This window comes from Salvelinus fontinalis, chromosome 3 (assembly GCF_029448725.1).
Source record: "Salvelinus fontinalis isolate EN_2023a chromosome 3, ASM2944872v1, whole genome shotgun sequence".
Classification (NCBI taxonomy): domain Eukaryota; kingdom Metazoa; phylum Chordata; class Actinopteri; order Salmoniformes; family Salmonidae; genus Salvelinus; species Salvelinus fontinalis.
This window is the reverse complement of record NC_074667.1, coordinates 817,289-829,464: the sequence shown is the minus strand read 5'-3', so window position 1 is coordinate 829,464 and position 12,176 is coordinate 817,289. Positions and strand designations below refer to the sequence as shown.

Below are 12,176 nucleotides of genomic sequence, written 5' to 3'. Positions count from 1 at the left end.
GAGACGTTTATGTGTGATCCTGTTTCGGTCAACCCCCTGAGTTGACCTCTCCTTTCAAAACACCATAGGTGAGTGAGTTCGTAGGACCACTGAAAGAAGTGAGGTTCGCAACGGTTGATACTGCAAAAATCTTATATCTCCCTCACTAACTGCGGAGAAGTTGGTGGAAACCGGTAGTGATCTTCTGCCTGTGGCCAATACCGTCACCATTGACTATAGTCTTCCTTGAGAACACGAGCTAAGCCCAGTACTCATTTGAGAGCATAAGGAAAGCCCAGTACTCATTCGAGAGCATAAGGAACGCCCAGTACTCATTTGAGAGCATAAGGAAAGCCCAGTACTCATTCGAGAGCATAAGGAAAGCCCAGTACTCATTCGAGAACATAAGGAAAGCCCAGTACTCATTTGAGAGCATAAGGAAAGCCCAGTACTCATTCGAGAGCATAAGGAAAGCCCAGTACTCATTCGAGAACATAAGGAAAGCCCAGTACTCATTTGAGAGCATAAGGAAAGCCCAGTACTCATTCGAGAGCATAAGGAGAGCCCAATAGACCCTGTACCTGTCGGACAGCTGAGCAACTCAGAGATTCTGGAAAACCTTGATGTATTTTTTGCACACCTTCCTCCCAAGGATAAAGGCAATATTGTTGCACTGCTTTTAGAATATCAGGGTTCATTCTCAGATGTGCCAACTCAAACATTGACGTTGGGGACTCTGCCCAAACCCAACAACATACCTATCGAGTGAATCCTGAAAGAGAGAGAAACTCCGCAGTGAGGATGAGTTCATGCTTGAGCACAGAATTGTACAACATGGTAAACAGTCTGTGGAGTTCACCCTGTTTATTAGTACCTTGAACACGAAAACAAATCTGTTGCAGCACCTTAGCGTTATATTAGCACCTAAGGAGGATGGGTCTCTGTGGTTCTGTTCCGATTTTCGGAAACTCAATGCCATTACTAAGTAGGACTCGTACCTTTTGCCCAGGGTCGATGATTGTGTGGACTGCGTTGGTGCTGCTAAGTACGCTAGCAAGTTCAATATGCAGAAGGGATATTTGCAGGTCTCTCTGAGCGTGCCAAATAATTGTCTGCATTTGTCACTCCTGATGACTTTTCCTACATTCTACCTTGTCCTCGGGGACATCCTTCATCTCCCTTTCGGTTTGCTGGAACCCTTTTTGTCTCTGCTAGCTGCTCCGGATTTCCGTCGTCCATTTGCTTTGTACACTGATGCCAGCGATGTAGGAGCAAGGGCTGCTTTGTCATTACAGGGTATTTATGAGAATGTTTTTATTTAATCAATTTTGGAAAGAGGCTGTAACGTAACAAAATGTGGAGAAAGTCAAGGGGTCTGATTACTTTCCGATGCACTGTATATAGTGGTTTCATTTCAAGTCACAAAGTGTTTCACATCATGGAGTTTAAACAGTCTCTCTCTCCTTCTCTCTCCGCCACACCTCTCACTTTCTCTCATCCCTTCTGTCTCTGCCATTTTCTTCCCCACTCTTCTCATTCTCGCTCTCCTCCTTTCTCTCTCTCTTCTGCCTCGCCTCCCTCCCTTTAGTTCAGTAATGCCCTTATCAGCCTCTCCCCTCTTCTCCCTTCCTCTCCTCCTTCTCCTTTCTCAACTGGACTCCGCCCTCACCTGTCGTACTGCCAGCCAATCCGAGTGTGACTCCGCCCCCTTCATCCCCGGTCACAACCTGGCAGGGGAGGGTTTCGATGTTGTGACCCTGAAACATAAAGGGGCCTACTGTTAAGGCTGTCGCTTTCCTCATCCTCAGATGAGGTGAGGAGAGAAGGATCTTCAGACCAAAATGCGGAGTCAGGGAAATAAGCCATCTTTTATTTATAAATGATGAACTGATGGCAACACGAAACAAAACAAAATACTTTCAAAACTTACAAAATAACAAAACGACGTAGAACGAAACCTGAACATAAACTCACATACATAACGTAAACTTACGGACAGGAACGTACATCAAAACACACGAACAGCCAAACAGTCCCGAAAGTGAAATACATCGACAACGACGAAGACATCACAGGAGACAATCACCCACAAACAAACAGTGAGAATGCCCTACCTAAATATGACTCTTGATTAGAGGAAAACGCAAACCACCTGCCTCTAATCAAGAGCCATACCAGGCAAACCAAAAACAACATAGAAACAGATAACATAGACTGCCCACCCAAAACTAACGCCCTGACCATAAACACATAAAAACTAACATAAATAGGTCAGGACTGTTACAGTACCCCCCCCTCAAGGTGCGAACGCCGGGCGCACCAGCACAAAGTCCAGGGGAGGGTCCGGGTGGGCAGTTGACCACGGTGGTGGTTCCGGCTCAGGACGCTGTCCCCATACCACCATAGTCACTCCCCTCTTCTGTCTACCCCTTCTAATGACCACCCTAACACTACCCTCCCCTAAATAAACGGCCAGCACCGGAACAAGGGGCAGCACCGGGACAATGGGCAGCACCGGGACAAGGGGTAGCACCGGGACAAGGGGCAGCACCGGAACAAGGGGCAGCACCAGGATAAGGACCAGCACCGGAATAAGGGGCAGCACCGGGACAAGGGGCAGCACCGGGACAAGGGGCAGCACCGGGACAAGGGGCAGCACCGGGACAAGGGGCAGCACCGGGACAAGGGGCAACACCGGGACAAGGGGCAACACCGGGACAAGGGGCAGATCCCGGCTGAAGGACTCTGGCAGGTCCTGTTTGGACGGCTCTGGCAGGTCCTGGCTGGACGGCTCTGGCAGGTCCATGCAGGCTGACGGCTCTCGACACTCATGGCAGACTGACAGCTCTCTACGCTCATGGCAGGCTGACGGCTCTCGACGCTCATGGCAGGCTGACGGCTCTCGACGCTCATGGCAGGCTGACGGCTCTCGACGCTCATGGCAGGCTGACGGCTCTCGACGCTCATGGCTCTCTGACGGCTCTGGCTGCTCATGGCTCTCTGACGGCTCTGGCTGCTCATGGCTCTCTGACGGCTCTGGCTGCTCATGGCTCTCTGACGGCTCTGGCTGCTCATGGCTCTCTGACGGCTCTGGCTGCTCATGGCTCGCTGACGGCTCTGGCAGATCCTGTCTGGTTGGCGGCTCTGGCAGATCCTGTCTGGTTGGCGGCTCTGGCAGATCCTGTCTGGTTGGCGGCTCTGGCAGATCCTGTCTGGTTGGCGGCTCTGGCAGATCCTGTCTGGTTGACGGCTCTGGCAGATCCTGTCTGGCGGGCGGCTCTAGCGGCTCCTGTCTGGCTGACGGCTCTAGCGGCTCCTGTCTGGCGGATGGCTCTGTAGGCTCATGGCAGACGGGCGGCTTTGCAGGCTCATGGCAGACGGGCGGCTTTGCAGGCTCCTGGCAGACGGATGACTCAGATGGCGCTGGGGAGACGGATGGCTCAGATGGCGCTGGGGAGACGGATGGCTCAGATGGCGCTGGGGAGACGGATGGCTCAGATGGCGCTGGGGAGACGGATGGCTCAGATGGCGCTGGGGAGACGGATGGCTCTGGCCGGATACGGCGCACTGTAGACCTGGTGCGTGGTGCCGGAACTGGAGGCACCGGGCTAAGGATAAGCACCTTCCTACTAGTGCGGGGAGCAGGAACAGGGCACACTGTATTCTCAAAGCCTACTCTATCCCTGATGCGTGGTACCGGCACTGGTGACACCGGGCTGAGGACAAGCACATCAGGATTAGAAGGAGGAGTAGATACAGTGTGTTTAGGGCTCTGGAGACGCACTGGTAGCTTAGTGCGTGGTGCCGGAACTGGAGGTACCTGGCTGGAGACACGCACCATAGGACGAGTGCGTGGAGGAGGAACAGGGCTCTGGAGACACACTGGAAGCCTGTTACGTGGTGTATGTACTGGTGGCACTGAACTGGGGCGGGGAGGTGGCGCCGGAAATACCGGACCGTGCAGGCGTATTGGCTCCCTTGAGCATTGAGCCTGACCAACCTTACCTGGTTGAATGCTCCCCGTTGCCCGACCAGTGCGGGGAGGTGGAATAACCCGCACCGGGCTATGTAGGCGAACCGGGGACACCATGCGTAAGGCTGGTGCCATGTAAACCGGCCCAAGGAGACGCACTGGTGGCCAGATATGTAGGGCCGGCTTCATGACATCCGGCTCAATACTCAATCTAGCCCTGCCAGTGCGGGGAGGTGGAATAACCCGCACCGGGCTATGCACACGTACAGGAGACACCGTGCGCTCTACTGCGTAACACGGTGTCTGCCCGTACTCTCGCTCTCCACGGTAATTACAGGGAGTAGGCGCAGGTTTCCTACCTGACTTCGCCACTCTCCCTTTAAGCCCCCCCCAAAGAAATTTTTCCCACAGGCTTCCTACCGCTTCGTCGTGCTGCCTCCATTCGCCGGTATCCCTCCTCGCACTGCGCCAGAGAATCCCAGGCGGGCTCCGGCACTCTCCCTGGGTTGATCGCCCACCTGTCGATCTCCTCCCACGTAGTGTAACCCAGATCCTTTGTAGGTTCCTTTTCCTGCCTCCGAGCTAGCTCCTCATATCGCCGCCTCTCTGCTTTCGCTGCTTCCAGCTCAGCTTTAGGGCGGCGATATTCTCCTGGTTGAGTCCATGGTCCTCTACCGTCCAAGATCTCCTCCCAAGTCCAGAAGTTCTTGTTGCTCCGTCGAGCATTCCCATACCGCTTGGTCTCTGTTTGTTGGTGGGTGATTCTGTTAAGGCTGTCGCTTTCCTCATCCTCAGATGAGGTGAGGAGAGAAGGATCTTCAGACCAAAATGCGGAGTCAGGGAAATAAGCCATCTTTTATTTATAAATGATGAACTGATGGCAACACGAAACAAAACAAAATACTTTCAAAACTTACAAAATAACAAAACGACGTAGAACGAAACCTGAACATAAACTCACATACATAACGTAAACTTACGGACAGGAACGTACATCAAAACACACGAACAGCCAAACAGTCCCGAAAGTGAAATACATCGACAACGACGAAGACATCACAGGAGACAATCACCCACAAACAAACAGTGAGAATGCCCTACCTAAATATGACTCTTGATTAGAGGAAAACGCAAACCACCTGCCTCTAATCAAGAGCCATACCAGGCAAACCAAAAACAACATAGAAACAGATAACATAGACTGCCCACCCAAAACTAACGCCCTGACCATAAACACATAAAAACTAACATAAATAGGTCAGGACTGTTACACCTACGTGATAGACCTGAAGACCTACCTGTCCCCCAATAAAACCTGTACACTGTGTAGTAACCCCCTACAGGGGGGCAAGCTGCAGAAAATACCCCTATCTGTTGTAGACTGGAGGCCCTACAGCCACTGTACTGAGGATATCTCCAGCCACTCTCATGCCTCTCATGCCTCTCATGTGAGTAGGATGGTTTCTGACTGTTTACTTGATGGAAATTGGACAGTAAACATCTCTCCTCTCCTCACCTCTTCTCTGCTCTCCTCACCTCTCCTCTCCTCACCTATCCTCTCCTCTTCTCTCCTCCAGTAACCTGGCACAGTCCACTACTAACGAGATCTCTACAACATGGAAAGAAGGTTTGAGTAATGAGGCGAAGGTGTCTGTAAGCGTACCTGTGGGACCGGTGAGTGTGGAGAAGGATGTGGGCGCTAGCATAGAGATGGGAGGGTCCCAGTCTGATGTAGTCATCTTTGCCACAACCAAGACCAAAGAGGACCGCCACTCTTTCTTCTCACAGAATTTCCGCTGCCGTCACTATAGGTAATAATAACAATAATGATGATTTGTTCAACTTTTATAGCGCTTCCCTTACAGATATCACATAAGATCACATTTTATTTTTAAAAATCTAACACAGTGGTTGCATTAAGAAACAGCGTATCTTTAATTATATGTCCAACATGTATTTTTCAGCCAAGTTTATGATGAGTTTTTCTGTTAGATTACGTGACTCTCAAAAATTTCTCCGGACAATTTGGAGCATTTTGTCGCCATGTTCACAATGTAAAACCAGGTTTTGTAGCTATAAGTATGCACATTTTCGAACAAAACATAATGTATTGTATAACATGATGTTATAAGACTGTCATCTGATGAAGTTGTTCAAAGGTTAGTGATTATTTTTATCTCTATTTGTGGGTTTTGTGAAAGCTATCTTTACTGTGAAAAAATGGCATTGTGTTTTGGGCTATTGTGGTGAGCTAACATAAATATATGTTGAGTTTTCGAAGTAAAGTAAAAGTAAAAAAAATCGGACATGTTGGCTGGATTCACAAGATGTTTATCTTTCATTTGCTGTATTGGACTTGTGATTTCATGAAATTATATTATATGATATTCCCTGTGGCGCTAGGCTAGGCTATGCTAGTCAGCGTTTCTGAGGAGGAGGATCCCAGATCCGGGAGGGGGGGGCTGGTAGAGTTAATTAAAATCACTCTGTCTGTTTCTAAGAATTTGTAAGATTCTTATTTGCATAAAATAGACATGGACCAGTCTTATCAAAATTAGATAATAGTATTTATTCTCGGAGCGCACTGCAATAGAACCACGAACAACAGTTTATATACAAAATATGAAGTCATTGGTTGTAGAATGAATCTCCTCCTCTCGACCAAGACAAAAGCAGGTTTAAAAGTTAATTCCAACCCACTAGCGCACACTCCTGACACACACACACTATATCAAGATTAACTTCTCACCACTTCTCACCAAGTCTCACCATTATCTATCACTATTTAGCAGACAGTTCCAGATAACGGAAAACCTAGGGAGGCTCTTGCTGTCTTATCTAAACGCCCCAGAGTTAAAGTTGAGTCGGTTCAAACATAGGTTAATGATCCTTTTTGCTTACTTAAAACCCACAACCCATTCCTCCCCAACCTAGTTGGAATGGTGTTTATTATGTTTAATTACTCCTTGTTCATGCTACACAATCCCTTCCTTATGAACTAACATTATTAATCAGATATAACAAAACAGGGTAGAGTTTAATTAGTTATAGTTCTATTTAAATGTAGATATTGTTTAGTCATTATTCATAAAATTCCTATCAATAACCCAGCTAGAAAGTGTCAAAAAGGACAGCAAGTGGGTCAATTTAAACTCTGAGAGCTCATCTAAATACTTCTTTCCATTCCACGCAGAAGCAAGTCTTTGGACTGTTGTGTTGTAGGGAGCTCATTCCAGGGTTGGCTTGCTGGAGAAACTAAAGTATTTCTGATTTAAAGCTTTAATAAATCAGATATTTCTGTCAATTACATTTATCACCTTGTTTAAAAATTAAGAATATACATATATTGAAAACCATACACTTTCTGCAAGAATCCCATCATTCTGTAACTGAGAGTCAAATAATTACGCAGGACTGGGCAGGGATGACATTCTCTACTTTTAAACCAACAATCTTTTTTGGTATTTTGACTAATCAGATCAGATTTGGTGTGCCTGTGTGCAAAAGATCAGAATTGGTGTGCCTGTGTAAACCACAGCGTCACAGATATATTGTCAGTGTGTCCCCGGCCCAGAATGGTGTCAAACTTTAAACATAACATTAAACACTGGCACTTAAACAGGTCATCCACATGTATGAGTTTCATACATAACACAGAATACTGGAAATCATGTGTAATACAGAAAAGGATAACTACACATTCAATATCTATAATACATCTCTGCAGTTATCAAAAGAGTACCATCTGCCCTGCTATTCTAGTTATCAGTTAATCTGACTATTCTCTCTGTCATCGTTGATTTAATTTACTTATTTCAGCAGTTTGATATTTTTCTGTATTGTTGTATCATTTGTTGTTATGTTACTTTAATGTTACTTTAATGTTACTCCTGAATCACTTACCAGCATTACGACCAGGAATACGACTTTCCAGAAACGGATCCTTTGAATTGATTTCAGACGTCGACCCTAAACAAAGTAGCCGGAAGAGCGGTCTTCTATTGAGACTTCGGAGGCGCGCACACCACCCACCGCTTCCGAGTATATTATTCGCTAATGTCCAGTCTCTAGATAACAAAGTCGACGAAATCAGGTCAAGGGTTGCTTTCCAAAGAAACATCCGGGATTGTAACATACTCTGTTTCACTAAAACATGGCTCTCTCTGGATTTGTTGTCGGAGTCGGTACAGCCACCTGGATTTTCAGTGCATCGCGCCGACAGGAATAAACATCTCCCTGGGAAGAAGAAGGGCGGAGGTGTCTGTTTCATGATTAACGACTAATGGTGTAATTGTAACAACATACAGGATCTCAAGTCCTGTTGTTCACCTGATCAAGAATTCCTCACAAACAAATGTCCACCATATTATCTCCCAAGAGATAATTCTCTTTGGTTATTATCACAGCCGTGTTTATCCCCGCCTCAAGCCGATACCACGACGGCTTTCCGTGCTAATTGACTGGAGAAGAGGACATTATAAATCCAAACAACGATTGTTCTGGACAAAGGACCCCTTGTACAACATTCTGATGGAAGATCATCAAAAGTAGGACCCATTTTATGATGCTATTTCATATATCTGTCGAACATGTGAAATAGTAGTTTGCGCCCAGATTTTGGGCACGCTCTCGCTATAACTAAGCTGGATGTCGTAATGAAGTTATTTTTTGAATTCTAACACGGCGATTGCATTAAGAACTAGTGTATCTATCATTTCCTATACAACATGTATTTTCTAGTAACGTTTATGAATAGTTATTTGGTCAGAATAGTTGAGTGTCATAAAAATATCTGCACATTCTGGGAAAAAGATGCTACGTTAGCACAATGTATAACCACTGATTTCAGCTCTAAATATGCACATTTTCAAACAAAACACAAGTGTATGTATAACCTAATGTTATAGGACTGTCATCTGATGAAGGTTTATGAAGGTTAGTGAAAATTAATATCTTTTGCTGGTTCATTCGCTATCGCTAATGTGCCTATTGCTATCGCTAACGTGCCTTGATGAATGAATGCGGTAGTGTGGTAGAATATTGTAGTAAGCTAATATAATGCAATATTGTGTTTTCGCTGTAAAACACTTAAAAAATCGGAAATATTGTCTGGATTCACAAGATGTTTGTCTTTAATTTGCTGTACACCATCGATTTTTCATAAATGTTTTATGATGAGTATTTAGGTATTTGACGTTGGTGTCTGTAATTACTCTGGCTGCTTCGGTGCTATTTCTGACGGTAGCTGTGATGGTAGCTGCAATGTAAAACTGATTTATACCTCAAATATACACATTTTTCGAACAAAACATAGATTTATTGTATAACATGTTATAAGACTGTCATCTGATGAAGTTGTTTCTTGGTTAGTTTGGTTGGTTCTTGGTTAGTTAGGTTGGCTTTGTGCATGCTACCTGTGCTGTGAAAAATGTCTGTCCTTTTTTGTATTTGGTGGTGAGCTAACATAAATATATGTGGTGTTTTCCCTGTAAAACATTTTAAAAATCGCACATGTTGACTGGATTCACAAGATGTGTATCTTTCATTTGCTGTATTGGACTTGTTAATGTGTGAAAGTTAAATATTTCTCAAAAATATTTTTTGAATTTCGCGCTCTGCCTTTTCAGTGGAATGTAGGAGGAGTTCCGCTAGCGGAACCCCGGTGCCAGACAGGTTAAACCATGGCAAGATGACTGGGAATATGGCCGAATACAAACATTGTAGTTATTTCCTCTGTAAGGCAATCAAACAAGCAAAATGTCAGTATGTAGACAAAGTGGAGTTGCATTTCAACGGCTCAGATAAGAGACGTATGTGGCAGGGTCTACAGACAATCACCGGCTACAAAAGGAAAACCAGCCACGTCGCGATCACCGACGTCTTGCTTCCAGACAAACTAAACACCTTCTTTGCCCACTTTGAGGATACTACAGTGCCACCGATGCGGCCCCACTACCAAGGTCTGTGGGTTCTCGCCTTCTCCGTGGCCGACGTAAGTAAGACATTTAAACGTGTTAACCCTCACAAGGCTGCCGGCCCAAATGGCATTCCTAGCCGCATCCTCAAAGCATGTACTTACCTGCTGGCTGTTGTGTTTACGGAGATATTAACTTCATTGGGATAGGTGGCAGCATTGGGACGTTTTGATGAAAAGCGTGCCCAGAGTAAATAGCCTGTTACTCAGGCCCAGAAGCTAGAATATTGTCATATTGGTCCCGATATCGGGACTGCAGCCATAACAAGATATTGGATAGGCAATCACTTTTTTTTTTTAAACTCAGATTTCCCACTTCCTGGTTGGATTTTTCTCAGGTTCTTGCCTGCCATATGAGTTCTGTTATACTCACATACATTATTTGAACAGTTTTGGAAACTGTAGAGTGTTTTCTATCCAAATCTACTAATTATAGAAAGCACTACAAACGGTTATGTTAGGTCACCACAAACCAAAAATAATCATAGCCATTTTTCCCAGCTAATGATAGCTTCACAAAAACTAGAATAGAGATAAAATGAATCCCTAACTTTCGATTATTTTCATCAGATGACACTCATAGGACTTCATGTTACACAATACATGCGTGTTTTGTTTGATTAAATTCATATTTATATAAAAAAATCTGAGTTTACATTGAGGCTACAAGATTCAGTAAATGCAAAAACATTAAGTGACTGCATAGCCCATCGTTTCAACATGAATACTCATCATAAATATAGATGATAATACAAGTTATACACATTTAATTATAGATATACCTCTCCTTAATGCAACCGCTATGTCAGATTTCAAAAATACTTTGCGGAAAAATAATTGCACGCTATAATCTGAGACGGCGCTCAAACTAGCATACCACAGCTGCAAAGATAGCGTCACTATAAACAATAAAATACATGATAAATATTTCATTACCTTTGTTGATTTAGATCAGAAAGCACAGCAGGAATCCCAGGTCCACAATAAATGTTTGTTTTGTTTGAAAAAATCTGTTATTTATGTCCAAATACCTTCTTTTGTTAGCGCCTCTGGTTTACATATCCAAACGCTAATTCTGGTCAGCGTTATATCTGACAAAAACATAAAAATGTGATATTACCGGTCGAAGAAACATTTCAAACTAAGTACTGAATCAATCATTAGGATGTTTTTAACATATAGCTTCAATAAAGTTCCAACCGGAGTATTCCTTCTTGTCTGCATGAGCAATGGAACGTCAGTGACTTGCATGAGGAAGTGGCATGATTAGCGCATGGCTGCTTGATGGACACCTGACTGATTCTTCTCTCATTCTCTCCCACATCATAGAAGTCTCATTGGAATTTCTATTGATTGCTGACATCTAGTGGAACCCCTAGGCAGTGCAACCTCAGTCATAAGTCAATTGGATTTCTTTGGGGACTCTGGTGAATACAGACAAGCTTAGATTTCTGACTTCATGTTTTGATTTCAACTCAGGATTTTGCCTGCCAATATGAGTTCTGTTAATCTCACAGACATAATTCAAACATTTTTAGAAACTTTGGAGTGTTTTCTATCCAATACTACTAACAATATGCAAATATTAGGAGCTATGACTAAGGAGCAAGCCGTTTAAAATGAGCACCTTTCATCCAAGCTACTCAATACTGCCCCTGCAGCCATAAGAAGATATCCTGTGTCTATGAGGTCAGATTGCACTTCCTAAGGCTTCCAGTAGATGTGAACAGTCTTTAGAAGTTGTTTCAGGCTTGTATTGTGAAAGGGGATCGAGTAAGAGCTGTTTCAACAAGTGGTCAGGCTGAAAGCCTTTAGTTTAGTCTCACGCGTGGCCGTGAGCGCGAGCTCCGTTCCCTTTCCTTTCTAATGACAGAATTGTCCAGTTGGAAAATTATTGAAGATTTATGATAAAAAAACATCCTAAAGATTGATTATATACATCGTTTGACATGTTTCTACGAACTTTAATGGAACTATTTGGACTTTTGTCTGGACTTTGTGCCCGCACTTTGTGCATTTGGATTACTGGACTAAATGCGCAAATTTTAAAGGAGGTATTTGGACATAAAGATTAACTTTATCGAACAAAACAAACATTTATTTTCTAACATGGAGACCTAACATGGAGACGTGGGAGTGCCATCAGATGAAGATCATCAAAGCTAAGTGATTCATTTTAACGCTATTTCTGACTTTTGTGACACCTCTCCTTGGTTGGAAAACTTCCAAGAGAAGTTAAATCTCTCCCAA

General features: G+C 44.4%; 1 pseudogene; it reads left to right on the top strand.

Annotated features, from left to right (window-relative positions):
* Positions 1-12,176, top strand: part of LOC129835550 (perforin-1-like) — a 34,363-nt pseudogene that overhangs the window by 6,729 nt on the left and 15,458 nt on the right.